This window comes from Somniosus microcephalus, chromosome 12 (assembly GCF_052327205.1).
Source record: "Somniosus microcephalus isolate GS21.2 chromosome 12, FLI_Smic_1.0, whole genome shotgun sequence".
Lineage (NCBI taxonomy): Eukaryota > Metazoa > Chordata > Chondrichthyes > Squaliformes > Somniosidae > Somniosus > Somniosus microcephalus.
In genome coordinates this window covers 193,359,389-193,378,351 of record NC_140998.1, presented here as the reverse complement: position 1 = coordinate 193,378,351, position 18,963 = coordinate 193,359,389, and the positions used below count along the sequence as shown (strand labels likewise).

At 44.5% G+C, this 18,963-nt stretch overlaps 1 long non-coding RNA gene across 1 annotated transcript in view; it reads right to left on the bottom strand.

Moving 5' to 3' along the window:
• LOC147109826 (uncharacterized) overlaps nucleotides 1-15,554 on the bottom strand; it is a 44,924-nt gene extending 29,370 nt beyond the window's left edge. The window contains exons 1-2 of the long non-coding RNA XR_015080357.1: nucleotides 15,448-15,554; nucleotides 13,050-13,284 (exon numbers count right to left, since the gene is read on the bottom strand). This is a non-coding gene — a long non-coding RNA (uncharacterized LOC147109826). The remainder of the gene's footprint in view (nucleotides 1-13,049; nucleotides 13,285-15,447) is intronic.
• Between the last annotated feature and the right edge of the window lie 3,409 nt (nucleotides 15,555-18,963).

The following is an 18,963-nucleotide window of genomic DNA, read 5'->3' as shown; positions in this document are numbered from 1 at the left end:
TTCCATGAGAGGGGCCTAGAAGCTACTTCTGATCAGCCTCTGACGCGCAGCCTGAGAAGAGCCGCTCGCGTAGAAGTTCAGGCCAGCAGGCATCTTCTCGGCCACCGACAGAGATGTCCTGCACCTTATCTGAGGCAGCAGATCTGGCTGAAGCAGCTGGCACAGATCAGTCACCACCTCCTTTCTAAATTGCAGCCTTCTGACACACTGCTCCTCCGACATGTTCATGTAGGAAAACTGCTGTCGGAAAACTCTGCCAGCGTAAGGTCTGCTGTGGCGACGTCTGTTGGCCCTCCCCCGCCTGGCCATGCCTGCCCCCCTCTCCTAGCGTCTCAGTGCCCTTTCCAGATGATTCAGCAGCAGGATGTTCCCCTCCAATGCAGCCCCCATAATAACTGCCCACAGGAAGGTTCCCCATTGTTAAGGCTCACCAACAGCAAGGTGATGGTCAGAAGGCTGAAGATCATCTGCCTGCGCTGGCTCAGTGGTCAAATGTCTCTCAGTGTGCAGCTCAGCAACTCTTTGTAGCTCTCGAGGAAGTTGTGCTCCAAAAATGGCTGCCGCTTTTAAACCACACCAGTCCCCTTTAAATAACGCTCCTCCAGCCCGAGAGCGACTTGGTAAGGTTCCAGGTAAGCTGTCACTATTAGCGCCAGGCGCTACGGAGGGGGGCGCCACTGAATTTCCGGTCCGGGGCGCCCAAAAGGCGTTGCACACTCAAATGACGTCATAATCTGCCTGCGCCCATGAGCGGGTGCTAAATGCATGCTCAATATGGGGCGAGGTGCTAGGCGCCCTGCGCCCGCCCGGAAATTGGCTAGCGCCCCACTTCTCGGCCTCTTTAGGCGCTAATCGGTGGCGCTACCAACCAAATTTCTAGCCCGTTGAGTGTAAATGTTTAATTTTAAGTGTGAATTATATGAAAATTTGTGAGCAGTTTAGTGATGATACTATGAACATTTGTTATATTTAACACCTCTGCTTATAGGTGTAAGAAATGCAATTTAATTCTTTCTCCTATGAAATTTAAAACTGCATCATTATTTGTATCTATCTTAGTTTTGTTTTGTATTAGCATGGCACCAAAGTACTTTAGTATGGTACCAAATGCTGCAGCCTTACCCATTTGAAAATTTTCATTTTCTCTCCTTCATGGTATATTGTGCCACCCACCAGGAAAATATAAATGGATCACTGTTAGCGGATTTTCCCGTAGTAACTGTCGTAATAAAGAGTTGTTAGTCCAGCAACAATAACTGCTCACCTTTTAGCCCGAGTAGTATTATAATCAACAAGCTTTATTTGCATTGACTAATAAGAGTATTAGGTTTTATTTAACTGTTCTACAATATTATATTAAATGGACAAGGTGACATGCAAATAATATAAACTGGTTCCCAGGCCTGGAGTAATCACGTTTGGCTCTCTAGGCTGCCTGCATTGCTGTGGCTTCCGACTGACCCTGAGAGTGCTCCGAACCCCAAGAGAACAACAGATTTTGGTTCCTAAGGCCTCAAGCGACCAGCTCCAGCCCTCCAGGCTCCTGACCACCCCGATAATGCTCTGCTCGTGGAGGGGGGGAGGAGCAGGTCGGAGGGAGACAGGTTCTGTTCTTATACTATTGGATACCTTGGGCTGTGCCTACGTACAACATAATATGTAGGTGCACGTTTGCGGAGGCCGCATATTTAGGTGTTTACCCCGCTTCTAATCTTTTCGGCCTCCAATTCTGTTCCACAAGTTTTGTTTATTGTACTTTTAAGTATGTAGGTCAATCTTTATCCTTTACTGTGGTATATGGTGTCTTGGCCATTTCTTGACCTGGGTGTTTATCTTCCGATTAGGCAGTCTGCAGCCTTCCGGACTCAATATCGAGTTCAACAATTTCAGATCATAAGCTCGGCCCCCATTTCATCTTCTCTTGTAATTGTTCCACTCCTTTCCCCCCACCCCCCTTTCCTTTTGTTTCTCTCTCACACCTGGCAGCTATCTTTTGCCCTGCCAGTACACTTTACACCTAATCCCAGCCTATTACCATCTCGTCTAGCTTCTAATCTCTTTTACTTCTTTTGTTTCTTTTATTCTTTTGTCCGATCGCAGCCCTGCCTTCGATCTAGTTTCTTTTCTTTCCAGTTTTGAAGAAGGGTCCAACCCGAAACGTCAACTCAAATTTCTCTCCACGGATGTTGCCTGACCTGCTGAGTTTTTCCAGCATTTTCTGTCGTTATTTCGGATTTCCAACATCTGCAGTATTTTGCTATCGTACTAGTGTTTATTATTCTGTCTACTTTCCAAACGGTCTTTGGTCATACATTAGCTAGAGAGCTAAAAATGCTAACCAAAGCTTGCTGGGATACTTTGACCATTTTAAGATATTCTAACAATCACCAAATTCATCTTCATGGGCCCTACCAATTGCTGTATGAGTCTAGCTGGTAATGGGTGATGAGGTTGTGAATCATACAAATTAATTTATTTTTCTTTCCTCTCATTAGATATCTTTGCACTTCTGCCAACCTAGAAAACCAGCAAAAGCTGGCCATCAGTTTAAAAAAAATTATGTTGTCTCAGAAAAGCTGACAATTCAAGAACAGCCCCTGATTATAGGGAATCAAGTCTGAAAACAAGTAATTGTACTGAAATTGCAATGGGACACTTGCTTTTTGTAACTTAAGCTGCAGATGAAAAGTTTCATCACTTCTAGTGCACAGAAAAAATATAATTCCATGGAAATGTATTTTGCAACAGCGCTGAAATTGGACATTGCGGAGAGCATTTGCAAGTGCTGAAGGTGTAAGATTTATTTTCTGCAGGGAATCTGGGGGCGTGCCACCTCTGGAAAAATTTGATTTTTCACACTTTTTTTGATGCACTATCAAAAATTGTGGAGTACACTTTGCGCTAAAAATAACTTATCCTGTAAGGGTTAAGGATATTTTAAATATGAAATTAAAACAGCAGTTACAAGTGATGTATAACCATCAAAAATTATGCATTGAGTGGAGGACTTAAAAGCTGGCTGACAGAAACACGACAAATGAGACAGGGTTATTTGGTAATCTCAAAGTAAAGGATCCTCTGGGGAAGAGTAATCATAATATCATAGAATTTCACATTGAGTTTGAGTGAAATACTTCAGTCTGAAACGAGAGTCTTAAACTTAAATAAAGCTAATTACATAGGTATGAGGAGCGAGTTGGCTAAGATAGATTGGAAAATTAGATCAAAAGGTATGAAGGTAGGTAAGCAGTGGAAACCATTTATACATCAACATTCTCAATGAAAATACATTCCATTGAGAAGTAAAAACTCCACGGGAAAAGTACTTCATCCGTGGCTAACTGAAGAAGTTAAGGATAGTATTAGATTATAAGAAGAGGCTTATAATATTGCGAAGAATAGTAGTAAGCCTGAGGATTGGGAGAGCTTTAGAAACCAACAAAGGATGACCAAAAAATTGATAAAAAGGGAGAAAATAGATTATGAGAGTAAACTAGCAAGAAATATAAAAGCAGATTGTAACAGCTTCTACAAGTATGTAAAAAGGAAGAGAGTATCAAAAGTAAATGTTAGTCCCTCAGACACTGAGACCGATGAAATTATAATGGAGAATAAAAGAAATGGCAGAGAATTTAAACAAATATATTGTATCTGTCTTCAGAGTAGAAGACACAAAAAGCATACCAAAAATAGTGGGGAACCAAGGGGCTAATGGGAATGAGGAACTTAAACTAATTAATCTGTCGGGGAAAAGTACTTGAGAAACTAATGGGACTAAAAGCCGACAAATCCCCTGGACCAGATAGCCTACATCCTAGGGTTCTAAAGAGGTAGCTGCAGAAATAGTGGATGCATTGGTTGTGATCTTCCAAAATTCCCTTGATTTTAGAACAGTCCCAGCAGATTGGAAGGTAGCAAATATAACCCTGCTATTCAAGAAAGGAGAGAGAAAACAGGGAACTACAGGCCAGTTAGCCTGACATCAGTCGTCAGGAAAATGCTGGAATCCATTATTAAGGAAGTAGTAACAAGGCATTTAGAAAATCATAATATGATTAGGCAGAGTCAACACGGATTTATGAAAGGGAAATTGGGCTAGAAATTCAGTATCGCCCCGTTTGGGGCGCTAGTCCTGGCGAAGCGCAAAGTTTAGCGCCAGGTGCAATTTATTGGGTTGCAGCGCCCCTGAAGGTGATTGCGGCGCTAAATCAGGCGCTGCACGATACTCTTAAGGCGCTAACCCGGCGGCGCAACCCAATTTTGCGGCGGCGGGGCGCAGCGCAGGTGCTGTCAATAATCACTTTCCCCGAGACACACTGGCGCCGGCCAGCTCTTAAAGGGGCAGGTCAATTAGCATCACCAGACACACTCACTGCCTTGTAGGCCTTCAAATCGGTGGGAGCCTACCTGTGGCGCACCAGCCTAGCAAGACATGGAAAGGGTGAGGCAGAGGACGGAGCGCTTCACTGATGGGGCATTGGATGCTCTGGATGGCGCAGTGGAGCGCCAGCGAGCTGTTCTGTACCCCGAGGATGGGAGGAGGCCTCCTCAAGCCTTGCTGCAGCCACTGGGGTCGCATTAAGGAGGAGCTGCAGGGAGGGAAGGGGCCAGTCTCGAAAGAGACCCAGATCACCCTCAAGGGGGAAACAGTAGAAGGTGCTGATGAAGCGTCTGTTGAGTAGGAATCAAGGCCAAGGAAGATGGTCGGAATGTGATTTATGTTTTGGACAGTCTCCCGGGTACGAGAACTGTTATGTGTCAGTGTGTTAGTTTTGCTTCCTGTTGCCATTGCTTTCTCATGTTTGAAGGAACCACATTTTGTGTAATAAAACACTTTCTTCATTTACAATGGCCATGTCTGCTATTTACATGCATCTTGCCCGTCACAGGCTTGGGGGTATCAGACCGGTTCCATTCCTGTTCTTGGAATGGCAGCAAGCATTCCGTGAGAGGGGCCTAGAAGCGACTTCTGATCAGCCTCTGACGCGCAGCCTAAAAAGAGCCGCTCGCGTAGAAGTTCAGGGCAGCAGGCATCTTCTCACCCACCGACAGAGATGTCCTGCACCTTATCTGAGGCTGCAGATCTGGCTGAAGCAGCTGGCACAGCTCAGTCACCACCTCCTTTGTAAAGCACAGCTTTCTGATACACTGCTCCTCCGACATATCCATGTAGGAAAACTGCTGTCGGAAAACCCTGCCAGCGTACGGTCTGGTGTGGCGATGTCTGTTGGCCCTCCTCCGTCTGGCCATGCCGGCCCCTCTCTCCATGTTTCTCTGTGCCCTTCCCCGATGATTCAGCAGCAGGACGTTCCCCTCCAATGCAGCCCCCATACTAAGTGCACACAGGAAGTTTTCCCGTTGTCAATGCTCACCAACACCAAGGTGATGGTCAGAAGGCTGAAGTTCCTCTGCCAGCGCTGGCTCAGTGGTGAAATGGCTCGCAGTGTGCAGCTCAGCAACTCTCTGTAACTCTCGAGGAAGTTGTGAGCCAAAAAGGCTGGCGCTTTCAAACCACACCAGTCCCCTTTAAATAACGCACCTCCAGCCCGAGAGCGACTGGGGAAGGCTCCAGGTAAGCTGTCCTTATTAGCGCCAGGCGGTACGGAGGGGGGCGCTACTGAATTTCCGGTCCGGGGCGCCCAAAAGGCGTTGCACACTCAAATGACATCATAATCTGCCTGTGTCCGTGAGCGGGCGCTAAGAATTTGCGCCAGCACTAAATGTCAGCTCAATATGGGGAGAGGCGCTGGGTTCACTGCGCCCGGGCGGAAATTGGTTAGCGCCCCACTTTTCGGCCTCTTTAGGCGCTAATCGATGGCGCTACCAACCGAATTTCTAGCCCAATATTGTGTTTAACAAATTTTTTTGAGAATGTAACTAACAAGGTAGATAAAGGGGAACCAGTGGTTGTAGTACATTTGGATTTCCAAAAGGCACTTGATAAGGTGCCACATAAAAGGTTGCTAAAAGGATAAATCTTCATTTAGAAAGACACAGATTAATCAAGGATAGTCAGCACAGATTTGTTAAGGGAAGGTCGTGTCTGACAAATTTGATTGAATTTTTTGAGGAGGTAACAAGGAGGGTAGATGAGGGTAGTGCATTTGATGTAATGTATATGGACTTTAGCAAGGCTTTTGATAAGGTTCCACATGGCAGACTGGTCACGAAGTTAAAAGCCCATGGGATCCAGGGCAAAGTGTCAAGTTGGATTCAAAACTGGCTCAGAGTCAGGAAGCAGAGGGTAATGGCTGATGGGTGTTTTAGTGACTATAAGGCTGTTTCCAGTGGGGTTCCACAGGGCTCAGTACTAGGTCCCTTGCTTTTTGTGGTATATATCAATGATCTAGACTTGAATATAGGGGATATGATTAATAAGTTTGCAGATGATGCTAAAATCGGCTGTGTTAAGTCCGTGAATGATTGAGACATGGACTAGCAGGAGAAAACAAACAGATCTTTACTGGTGGAAGTCAATAACGAAACTAAACAACAGAGGCTCTCTAGCGCCTTTTATACAGGGGTGGTCACTGCCGGTACTGCAGTCTGAGACCAGTTATTCTCTTAAAGGTACATACACAACAATTCCTCCCCTTTTAGATAAACAGTACATAACATTCATTTAACAACTAAATGATAACGAATTACAATCACAATTACTGTTGCTAGATACATTGGTTAAGTTTAAGCAATTATAAGTTCAGTCTTTGAGGAGGCTTCCTGATTCTGTCTGGATAACGCCTCTTTGGGGTAACAGGTTCTTCTGGCAATGTTGAGTCGGAATCAATGTCGTTGTTTGGTTCATCTGCTTCCAATATTACCGATTCTGCGGTAGCTGCAATTGGAACGTCGATTTCATTACCAGGTGTATCAGGTCGTGGTGTGGAGTTGACGTTTTCCAGTGACTCTAGAATCTGGTCAGCATGGCGTCTTACAATGCTCTCCCCAATGTCCACGGTATACATGAGAGGTCCTTGTCGTGTACAAATCGTTCCTGGCTGCCATTTCTCAGTGCGGTAGTCCCGGGCCAAAACTGGTTGCCCTATCTTAAAACTCCTGGTCGGCCTTTCATTCATATTCTGAAACTGCCTGTTCTCCACATCTCTTCGGACGTTTGGCTTAACCAAATCCAAGCGGCATCGTAGTCTTCGATTGAAGAACATCATGGCTGGAGTTTGGTTGGTAACCGCATGTGTCGCATTCCGGTAGGCAAACAAGAAGTTGTCCACCTTGTGTTGTAGGGGTATCTCTTCATTACACATTGCCTTGATAGCCTTCTTGAATGTTTGGACAAACCTCTCGGCCAATCCATTAGTGGCTGGATGATATGGGGCAGATGTGTAATGCTTAACACCATTGTTCTTTAGGAACCTCCGGAACTCTTCAGACACAAACTGTGGTCCATTGTCAGAGCAAATCTGTTCAGGCAGCCCATTCCTGGCGAATATGGTTCGTAAAACTGTGATAGTTTTTTCCGTGGTGGTTGAGGACATTTTTATTACCTCTGGCCACTTTGAATGTGCATCCACCGCAATTAAAAACATCGAGTCCATGAAGGGACCAGCAAAATCAATGTGCACCCTTTGCCATGGAGATGAGGGCCACTCCCATGGGTGCAGAGGAGCTTGTGGTGGGGCGTTTTGGACCTTCTGGCATCCTGCACAGCTCTTGGTCATCTCTTCGATTTCTCTATCGATTCCCGGCCACCACACAAACGCTCTGGCGAAGCTCTTCATTTTTACCCCACCCAGATGACCCTCATGAAGCTCATTGAGCACTCTATCCGTCAACTTAGGTGGAATTACTACTCTGGATCCACACATCAAGGTTCCTCTGCACACTGACAGCTGTTCTCTTCTCGGCGAGAATGCTGGCAGCAGTTGTTCGCCATGTGCTGGCCATCCCTTCACCGTTAAATCATAGACCCGTGATAGTGTCGGGTCATTCCGTGTTTCCTTTTCTATGTTTGCATTCGTCACAGGAAGACATTCGACTATGGTCGAGTGGAATAACTCCATTGGATCCACTGCAAGGTCTTCTTCTTCCACCGTTGGCAACGGTAGACGTGACAATCCATCAGCATTTCCATGCTGCTTAGTTCCTTTGTACTCGATGTCATATTGGTGTGCCCCTAGGAAAAGGGACCACCTCTGCAGCCGTTGTGCTGTCATTATCGGTACGCCCTTCTGAGGGTTGAAAATGGAGACAAGAGGTTGATGATCGGTTAGTAGAGTAAATTTTTGACCGTGCAGATAGTGATTGAACTTCTTCACCCCCCACACTAGGCTGAGGGCCTCTCTGTCAATCTGGGCGTAGTTACGCTTAGCAGAAATTAACGAGTGTGACGCAAAAGCTATCGGCCTCTCCAAACCATCAAGGAATTTATGTGACAGTACCGCCCCAATGCCGTAGGAAGACGCATCACACACCAGCCTGATTGGCAGTGCTGGGTTGTAGTGAGCCAATACTTCCTTTGAAGTGATTAAGTCCTTACTCTTCCGAAAAGCACGCTTACAATCATCGCTCCATTTCCATGCTACCCCCGTTCGTAGCAGGGCGTTCAGTGGGTGCAGAATTGTCGACAAATTCGGCAAAAACTTATGATAGTAATTCACCAACCCGAGGAATGACCTCAGTTGCAACACATTTTCAGGCACTGGGGCCTTAACAACCGCTTCAATTTTGTCAGGGGACTTATGTAACCCCTCTTCATCAATCACGTGGCCACAATACGATATCTGTTTCTTTAAAAATTCGCACTTGGGGCGGTTGGCTCGCAGCCCATGTTCCCGTAGTCTAGTGAGCACCTGTTCTAGGTTGTTAAGGTGTTCACTGTCATCTTCACCTGTTACAAGGATGTCGTCCAAGTAACACTGAGTCCCCGGAATCCCTTGCAGGACTTGTTCCATCGCTCTTTGCCATATCGCCGGAGCCGATGCTACTCCGAATACCAATCGATGATACTGGTAAAGATCTTTGTGAGTGTTTATCGTGAGATACTTCCTAGAGGACTCTTCAACCTCCATCTGCAAATATGCTTGTGCCAGGTCAACTTTTGTAAAACGCTTTCCTCCAGACAGCGAGGCGAAGATGTCTTCTATCCTTGGAAGAGGATATTGTACTGTGCGAAGGACAGGGTTCACCGTCACCTTGAAATCCCCACAGATGCGAATCTTCCTTGGCTCTACGGACTTATTGCTTAACGTTTTCTTCATGACAGGAATGATGGGTGTCGCCCACTCGCTCCAGTCGACCTTAGACAACACGCCCGCCTTCTCCAGATTCTCCAGCTCTGCCTCGACAGCTGGGCGAATTGCATATGGTACCGGTCTCGCTTTGAAAAACTTGGGAACTGCATTCTCTTCTATTTTTATCGAGGCGGTTACGCCTTTAAGCGTGCCCAGTTCTTGTTGAAATACCTCTTTGGCGTTAGCTAAGATTGTTGACAATCGTCCAGGAGTGCCGTCTTCATCTTTTTTACCGTCCACCGTCATTGCATGAATGGAATGCCAATCTAAGTTTATCTTCCTGATCCATTCCCGTCCCAATAACGGTGGTCCACCATTTGCCAGTATGTAGAGATACAATTTCCGTATTTTCTTGCCATTGTATTCGACAGGCACCCTTATTTTTCCTCTGGGGTATACTTTTTGCCCTGTATACGTCGTCAAGACGATGGATGTCTCTCTCAAGGGTATGTGTGAAAATAGCCGCTCGTAGTCTCGTCGATTCATGGCGGTTAGCGCTGATCCTGTATCCAATTCCATTTTAACTTGGGACCCTGCTATCGTGAGGGTGACCCAAATGGTTCGGTGATCCTCTTTTGCAATTACATTGTGAAGTTTGAGACAGCTTAATCTCCTGTTCTCGGATTCACTATCGCTCATCGGGTCTTCGGAACTACTGTCCGTCATCTTTTGTATTTTCTTGTACGGTTCCTTAGTAGCCTTTTTGTTGTTGCTGGTCCTCTTCCCGGACCTACAAACTCATGAAATGTGTCCAATCTTCCCGCATTGTCTGCATATTTTGTCTTTGGACCAGCAGTCCTTCTGGTCATGGTTAGTTCTGCCGCAGCGATAACATTTTGCAAATCCCCGTGTCATTTCGTGGGTGCTGTATTCCTGTGGTTTTTGTTGAATTTCTGCAGCTCCCCTGGCTGCTGCTTCATACGATACTGCCACGCTGAAAGCCTTATCTAGCGTCAGCTCTTTTTCTGCGAGTAACTTCTTCTGTGTTCCTTCACTCAGGAGTCCACAGACAAATTTGTCCCGTAGGGTATCTGCCAGTCCTGCTCCGAACTGGCAGTGCTTTGACAGCTTGCGTAGTTCCGTAAGATACTCAGCATTGCTCTCATCTTTGTGCTGAGTTCTCCTGTGGAATTTAAATCTTTCTGCTATCAACAGCGGTTTAAGTGTTCCTGTAGAACAGCAACAATTTCGTTAAAACTCTTCGCCTTCGGTTTGGCTGGAGTAATCAGATCCCGCAATAGGCCGTATGTTCTAGCGCCCATTAAGTTTAGCAATATCGATGCCTTTTTCCCCTCCGCTATTTCGTTTGCCTCGAAATATACCTCGACTCTTTCCACATACGTGGTCCAGTCCTCTAATGTATTATCAAAAGCAGTGATACAGCCAGTCTTCGGCATCTTGCAAATCTAAAATGGTGCTTCCCGCGCTTTGCCTTCTTCCCCGCTGTTGTTAGCGCTGCTTTCCACGGTTTCCTGCGCGTTAAATATTGATTCTTTTTCTTTTATTATTTTCCCGTCGTGGAGCGGACCCTCTGGGACACTTCCCTCCCTCTTCTTAGGTCCGAACGGTGCCCGGCTTCGAAACACCGGCCGCGCCCTGTATGCTCCACCCTCTCTCTCTCTCTTTGCTTCTCGACTCGCTGCCCGGCCACGTTGAAAGGCCACCCGATCGAGCTTCAGCCCGCCGCAGCCCAGGAAGGATCAGAGCACTACCTGCCACCAGCCCGATTAGCTGGGAAACCACGGACCGAGGAACCCAGCCTGGCTCTGGACAATCTCTCCTGCAAGTTTTGAACCCGGTGATTGACGGTCGCCGCCCGTTTCTCGAATTTCAATGGACTCTATTTTTTTTTTCTTCTGGCTCCGACCTTCAACAACGTCGTCGGAGCTGCTGCCGAGTTGCAGGTAAGTACGTTTCTTACTCGTCGCCAGTGTTAAGTCCGTGAATGATTGAGACACGGACTAGCAGGAGAGAAAACAAACAGATCTTTACTGGTGGAAGTCAATAACGAAACCAAACAACAGAGGCTCTCTAGCGCCTTTTATACAGGGGTGGTCACTGCCGGTACTGCAGTCTGAGACCAGTTATTCTCTTAAAGGTACATACACAACAGGCTGTGTGGTTGATACTGAAGAAGGAAGCTGTAGACTGCAGGAAGATATCAATAAATTGGTCAGGTGGGCAGAACAGTGGCAAATGGAATTCAATCCGGAGAAGTGTGAGGTAATGCATTTGGGGAGGGCTAACAAGGAAAGGGAATACACATTTAAACGGTAGGACACTGAGTAGTGTAGAGGAACAAAAGGACCTTGGAGTGCATGTCCACAGATCCCTGAAGGTAGCAGAACAAGTAGATAAGGTGGTTAAGAAGGCATACGGAATGCTTGCCTTTATTAGCCGTGACATAGAATACAAGAGCAGGAGGGTTATGCTTCAACTGTATAAAACACTAGTTAGGTCTCAGCTAGAGTACAGCGTGCAGTTCTGGTCACCACATTACAGGAAAGATGTGATTGCACTAGAGAAGGTACAAAGGAGATTTACAAGGATGTTGCCGGGAGTAGAGAATCTAGCTATGAGGAAAGACTGGATAGGCTGGGTTTGTTTCCCTTGGAACAGAGGAGGCAGAGGGGAGACCTTATTGAGGTGTATAAAATTATGAGGGGCCTAGATAAAGTGGATAGAAAGGACCTATTTCCCTTAACAGAGGGGTCAAAAATCAGGGGGCACAGATTTAAAGTAATTGGTGGAAGGTTTAGAGGGGGGTGAAGGGGAAATTTCTTCACCCAGACGGCTTTGGGGGTCTGGAACTCACTGCCTGAAAGGTTGGTAGAGGCAGAAACCCTAACCACATTTAAAAATACTTGGATGTGCACTTGGGATGCTGTAGCCTGCAGGGCTATGGACCAAGAGCTGAGAAGTGTGGTTAGGCTAGATAGCTCTTTGTTGGCCAGTACGGACACGATGGGCCGAAATGGCCTCCTTCCATGCTGCAACTTTCTATGATTTCTATGAAATAAAAGTGAAAGCAAGTATACCCCAACAGTAAGCCTCTTACAGAGTGAAGGAACAGAGAGATCTAGGAGTGCAGATATACAGAGCTCCAACGATGGGGAAAAATGGCGATAAAAAGACAAAAGGGATATTGAGCTTTATACAGAATTTGCTGATTATCTAATGTAAAATTTGTACAAGAGATTGGTTAGGCCCACAGTTGGAACATTGCGTGCAGTTTTGGACACCCCACTACAGGAAGTATATTAGAGCCAAGGAAAGGATAGGATTATTTCAATAGAGGAGGAAGTTAGAAGACATTTTTGCCACATAGCGGGTTATTACAATGTGGAATAATTTACCCCAAGTGACTATTATGGCAGAGTCAATAAGGTCATTTAAAAGCAAATTGAATAAGTTTTGAAAATATAAAAGAATATGGGGAAAGGGCAGTGAAATCGACAGACAGCTGCAGTGAAAAGCTAGCATGATTGGTCTAATTTCCACTTTCTGTGCTGCAAATTCCATGATTCTATTAACTCCTTGATATATTGCTGAAAGATCAATATTTGGAAATAATTCCACTGGACCATCTCAACCTTACTAATAACCTATTTATTTCACCAGAGAAAGACCTTAGTCATTCATGAATTATCAATTATCAGGTCTTGCTAACTTGTGGAACAGTCAGAGTATTTTACGGTTGCCATTATGTAGCCTCAACTTATTGCAAATTACACAGTGCTTATGAAAACATTTATGAATCAGTCATTTTCACTGAAATTCACAGCAAAAGCATCCACTTACTTGTAAGGTTTTTGTGGAAGAATGCGGATTTGAGTCTTGTCCAGTTTTTTCTTCAATTTGTTCTGTCCTGCCACTGTGTTTGCCTTTGCCTTCTTATTTGCTTTATCGAACCCAATCACCTGTTCAGCAAGATGTGGAATGGAATAACGGCTGCCTTTCTTGTCACCAATTTTAGGGAAGTGTGGAGAACCATTTCTCTTCTCTTCTACAAGTCTGGACAGAAGTTCTTTAAATACTGTGTAAAAGGCATAAAATTGAATTAACCAAAGAAGTTTTCTGATCACTGATGATTTTTTTGATTTTATAACCAAAGAGGTTTCTGCTACAACACAGATTTCAGGGGGGAAAATCTGTACAATGCTATATTCGGAACTCATACAAGAAACATAGAATTTATATGGCCAGTATAATCAGTAGCTGACAGGTGCAATGCACATCATTGACATTGAAGCTGAAAAGACTTGAAGCTCAATTTATTACACGTGCTCTGGTGCAAAGCACAATATAATAATTGAATGGAAAACGGAGTATGAATCAGGTGGTCTCACTCACTGCATTCAACAACTTCTTATGCATTATCCTTCTATAATGAGTGAAATTCCTCAGATACTGAAGCAATCCGTGGCCACATCCAGCAATACCTGGACAATATCCAGGCTTGGGCTGATAAGTGGCAAGTAACATTCATGCCACACAAGTGCCAGGCAATGACCATCTTCAATAAGAGATGGTCTAACCACTACCCTGTGACATTCAATGGCATTACCATTGTTAAATCTCCCCACCATCAACAACTTGGGGATCCCCCTTGAAAAGAAACTTAACTGGACCATCCACATACTGAGGCTACAGGAGCAGGTCAGTGTAATGATCAATAACATGTCATTCTATAGTGGACACTAGGTGGAGCCGTAGAGCTGTGTAGAGCTGTATATAGCTGTATGTATAAGACTACACTACCCAGCTGTATATATATTAAGACTACATTACCCATGAGGCACTAGGCTACCCACAAGGCAACAGTCAAGATGGAAGCCTCTACAGATACTGTACCTAGTCCACATGGGCTCAATAAAAGTGTCTAGCAAAAGCTAGCTGTGTTCATAATAAGAATGTCTATTTATTAATGAACATAAGAGTCAGAGGCTGGGTATTCTGCGGCAAGTGACTCACCCCGTGACGACCCAAAGCCTTTCCACCACCTACAAGGCATAAGTCAGGAATCTGATGGAATACTCTCCACTTGCCTGGGTGAGTGCAGCGGCAACCACACTCAAGAAGCTCGACACCATCCAGGACAAAGCAGCCTGCTTGATTGGCACCCCATCCACCACGTTAAACATTCACTCCCCCCACCACCAGCACTACCAGGCTACAGTGTGTACCATCTACAAGATGCACAGCAGCAACTCGCCACGGCTTCTTCGACAGCAGCTCCCAAACCCGTGCCATCTAGCATCTAGCAGGACAAGGGCAGCAGACGCATGGGAACACCACCCCCTCCAAGTCACATCCTGACTTGGAAATATATCATCATTCCTTCACCGTCGCTGGATCAAAATCCTGGAACTCCCTCCTCAACAGCCCTGTGGGAACACCTTCACCACATGGACTGCAGCGGTTCAAGGTGGCTCAAGGACAATTAGATGGGCAATAAATGTTGGCCTTTCCAGCGACGCCCACATCCTGAGAATGAATACAAAAAGATGAACCAACAGGGTGTGAATGATGGGTTTTTCTGTGGTATAGACTTCTTGGAACTGGATCAAGATGGCCTAAATTCATTTTGTGTAGGCCCCTTACATTCAGCAGTAACGACTCAGTCCGCCAGTCCAGCGTGGATTTTAATCCTGGTCCTAGAAGTGGAATGATTATGTGCTACATTAATGCAGCATCCAGTCCAGACATTGCTGAACAATCCCTGAGGCCGTTCCTTATCAATGCACTGCAAACACAGCAACCGAAGTGCGACTGTGCGGAGGCTTTTTGGATGCACTACAATCACTACTAAACAAAGCTTTGGTATCAGGGTACAACTGATGTATAAACAGTTGCTAAATATTAAAATTATTCAACAGCCAAACACAGGCTAAACCACAGGGAAGGAAGATTGGACAAAAAAATCTTAACTGGGTCTTCTAGAGCAACAACTGAAGGGGACTGGTTATCCACTGAGCCTCAGAGAGACCAGGAAACGAGGCAGAAAATAAATACTTCTTTAATTTACAATATCTGCAATAGCACAGAATATCACTTCACACCACTGCATCATTATTTCAGTCAACCATATATCTTTGCTGGTCTTAAGAAATGCAGCTACTGTGAAAATAATGTATATTTAAAAAAACTGATCATGTAAATTGCATCTATGAAATTATAGCTGTATATAAAAACCTACCAAACAAGTTTGTTTTCACAGTGATAGACAAATGAATGTTGTTCCTAAGAATTTCCAAGGCTTTAGGTAGCTGAATATTCTTAAAGTTTTGTCCATTAACTTCCAGTATCTGAAAAACAAGATAGCCTTTACTCTTGATTGGCATCAAATGTGTAATTAAATTTCAAAAGACTGTCATACAAGCTAACATTGCCATTCCTGCATTCCATTTTCTCCTTCAGAACTGTTATAGGTCAGCGAGAAAATCCCAAAAGCATAATTCTAAAAACATTGGCCCAGACATTCCGATCCCTACAGGTGGGTACACGCTGTATACCCACCCGTAGGGACATCGGAAATGCCTGTTTCAGGCATGCAGACTGCTCTCGACAGATCGGACGCCTGCCCTGGAGAAGGGCCTCTGCGGGCAAATAGTTTTCTGGAGCCCCTCTGCCCGCAGATAACCTTTAGAATTCTTACGCCTGGTAAAAGCAGGCGTAAGGCCTCATTTTACCAGGGTAAGAGATTACATTTTTTTTTTTTTAAATTTCAGTGATTTATCATTTAAAAATACTTTAAAAAAAAGTTAAATTTATTTTTAGCCCTGTAAAAAACTTTAATTATTTGTTTAAAATATTTAATTTATTGTAATTTCAATTAATTTTAAAAATGTGCTTTAAAAAAAATGTATTTAATGTTTTGAAGTGTTTTTGGGGTGATCTCCATTCATATATTTGACAGGTCTATCTGTCAAGTGTATGAAGGGAGATTCCCTTCTTTGATTGTCTCCCCATGGCCCACGTGATCCCAGGGACACTTGCGAACCACATGCACCCCTGGGATACGTGGGCCCTGCACACTTGGAGTTCGAGAGGCCCAGCATCGGAACTATACAAACCTCGGGAGCCCTCAGGTAAGTGCATAGATTTTTTCCAGATTGGAGGCTTCCGCACGCGGGAAGCCTCCAATCGGAAAATAGGGCCCATTGGCTCCTCAAGAAGGTAATAAAGACTGACCCTAACTTAAAATGTATCATAAAGAGAGGACAAGTCATAGCTCACCATGCAATACAATGAATAACTTCACAAGTGAAGCTTATTGTAGCTGTTACTTTATGGGAACAAAATTCTTCTAGTTGATTAGTGAAAAAGTCAGTGTGAAGGTAGTGACAGAATTACATCAAATGGTCGGCTACGTGATATATTCTCTTCATAATACTTCTTGTATGTTTCCAAACACAACATGCTTCAATTAGTGCTTTTTCAATTTTGTCACCCAAGAAAATCTGATTTATGATGTCACTTTGTGATTGTGATGGTTGTACTTACAAAAATATAATTCTAAACACCACTACTGCTAGAAACAAAAGATAAAATCAACAATTAATTTCCAGCTTTCATTTCATGAGTGCAGGGACATAGGGCCTACTGATCTAAATCAGTTTTAAATGGTTAGGAATTGGTACTAATGGTGCCAGACTGGGATTGTGCTAATAGCACTCAAGTTTCATAGATCCACATTTGCATAATTATTCACAGATTCAAATGCAGATTTTGGGCAGGTGCATGGAGCATTCTAGGAAGCAGAAAACTGCATGCAAATGAATTTTAAAGGAACAGGACAATTCAAGGTAAATGTCACAATAGGGAGACAAAATTCTGAAAGGCTTTAGAAAGGCTCAAAAATATCTCAATACCAACTTGTATTTATATAGTGCCTTTCACATAATAAAACGTCCCAAGGCACTCCACAGGAGCGTTATAAAACAAAATTGGACACCGAGCCATATAAGAGCATATTAGGGCAGATGACCAAAAGCTTGGTCAAAAAAGTAGGTTTTAAGGAGCATCTTAAAGGAGGGAAGAGTGGTAGAGAGCCAGAGAGATTTAGGGGGGGAATTCCAGAGTTTAGGGCCTAGGCAGCTGAAGGCACGGCTACCAATAGTTGAGTGGTTAAAATCGGGGATACTCAAGAGGCCAGAATTAGAGGAGCACAGATCTCTCGGGAGGGTTGTGGGGCTGTGGTAAACCACTGTTTGTATTCCACTGTGTACATGCCTGTACATGCCTCGGCTGACTCCTCCCACGAATCCAGGTATAAAGGTGACTGCTCCACAGCCCCTTTGTATTCTGGACCGGTCGACCACTCGAGGCACACCTTCATTCTCTTGTTAATAAAAGCCTGTTAATTACTCGCTTAATCTCAGTCTTTTGAGTTATTGATAGCGCATCAGGGGCTGAAAGAGATTACAGAGATAGGGAGTGGCAAGGCCATGGAGGGATTTGGAAACAAGGAGGAGAATTGTAAAATCGAGGCCATCCGATCTTGAAATGATTTCAACCCATTAACAGACTTTTGCCAAGACTTAACCAACAGAAGATTAAGAAATGACAGGGAAAATTGAAAGGAAAAGAAACCCCATACACAGGCAGGAATCTGCAGGCAAGTGAAAGAGCAGCCAACACCCAACTCTCTGTTTAATGGCTGCTAATTGGAAATAGCACTGCATAAGATGGTAGGAAGGAAGGATTGCCTACTGTGCCACTCCACAGCAGCATCCTTTAAAGTTCATATTGCAGCATGCCTGAAAGGTGTTAGAGGTAAGTCTGAAGTTGCACCAGACTGGCACTAATGGCTGCGCCAATCTTTTGCTGCATCTTGGAGGATGTAGCTGCATAGGTGGGTGAGCACAGATCATCGTTTGTGCAGACTTTCCTTCTTTGCATCACTTCAGTGGTTTTCCTCCATTAGTACCAGTAATGGTACTGGGGGAAACAAAAATAGAATAAATGGCACAAAGACTTATGACAAGCTAAGTGCCAAAAAGGAAAATAAAACAGGCCAGAAACGGTCTAAAAACTGCTGAATGAATTCTCTTACTGGCTCTTTCTACTTATTTTCCTGTGCAATTCAGTTCCCTAGGAACTGTGGATGTCTATTTATATAAGCAAAATTTGGAAGTGCCATGCACCCAGTGTGAAGGCTTTAAAAAGACATGGGAGGCATTATTATACCACCCACTGCCTGGCCATGCATGTCACATGCAAAAGGGGCAGACACCCAGCATTGCAGATCTCTGAGCCTTTTTCTGTGCCATAGCACTGTGAACTGGTGCACAAAGGAAGTTGACGAGATGAAAATCGACCCTCAAGAGATAGTAGGCCTTTTCATAAATGAAACAAAGAATTTCTTTTTCAAATCAGTGGTCTCCCAATCTTTCTCAATGCCAGCAACCAAAAAGTCCCAAAATTTGCCAGACCTTCAACCATTTGTATCCTCCTGGGCATTTGCCCTGGCATTTATTCTTTTGTAAATGACCTTTAGTAAATGAAGACTTGACATGGCGCGCAGGAGCCTATAGTCGATGCTGACACCTTTCTGATAGGGAAACATATACAGGAAACTTTCGATTAACCGGCACCTAAATAACAGGAAATGTCGGTCAACCGGCAAAATTCAGGAGTAGGTTCAGGTAACTTTTATTACTTGCCTTCCTCCATGTGTTGCTGTGCAAAGGTGTGGCTGCAGCTGTTGCTA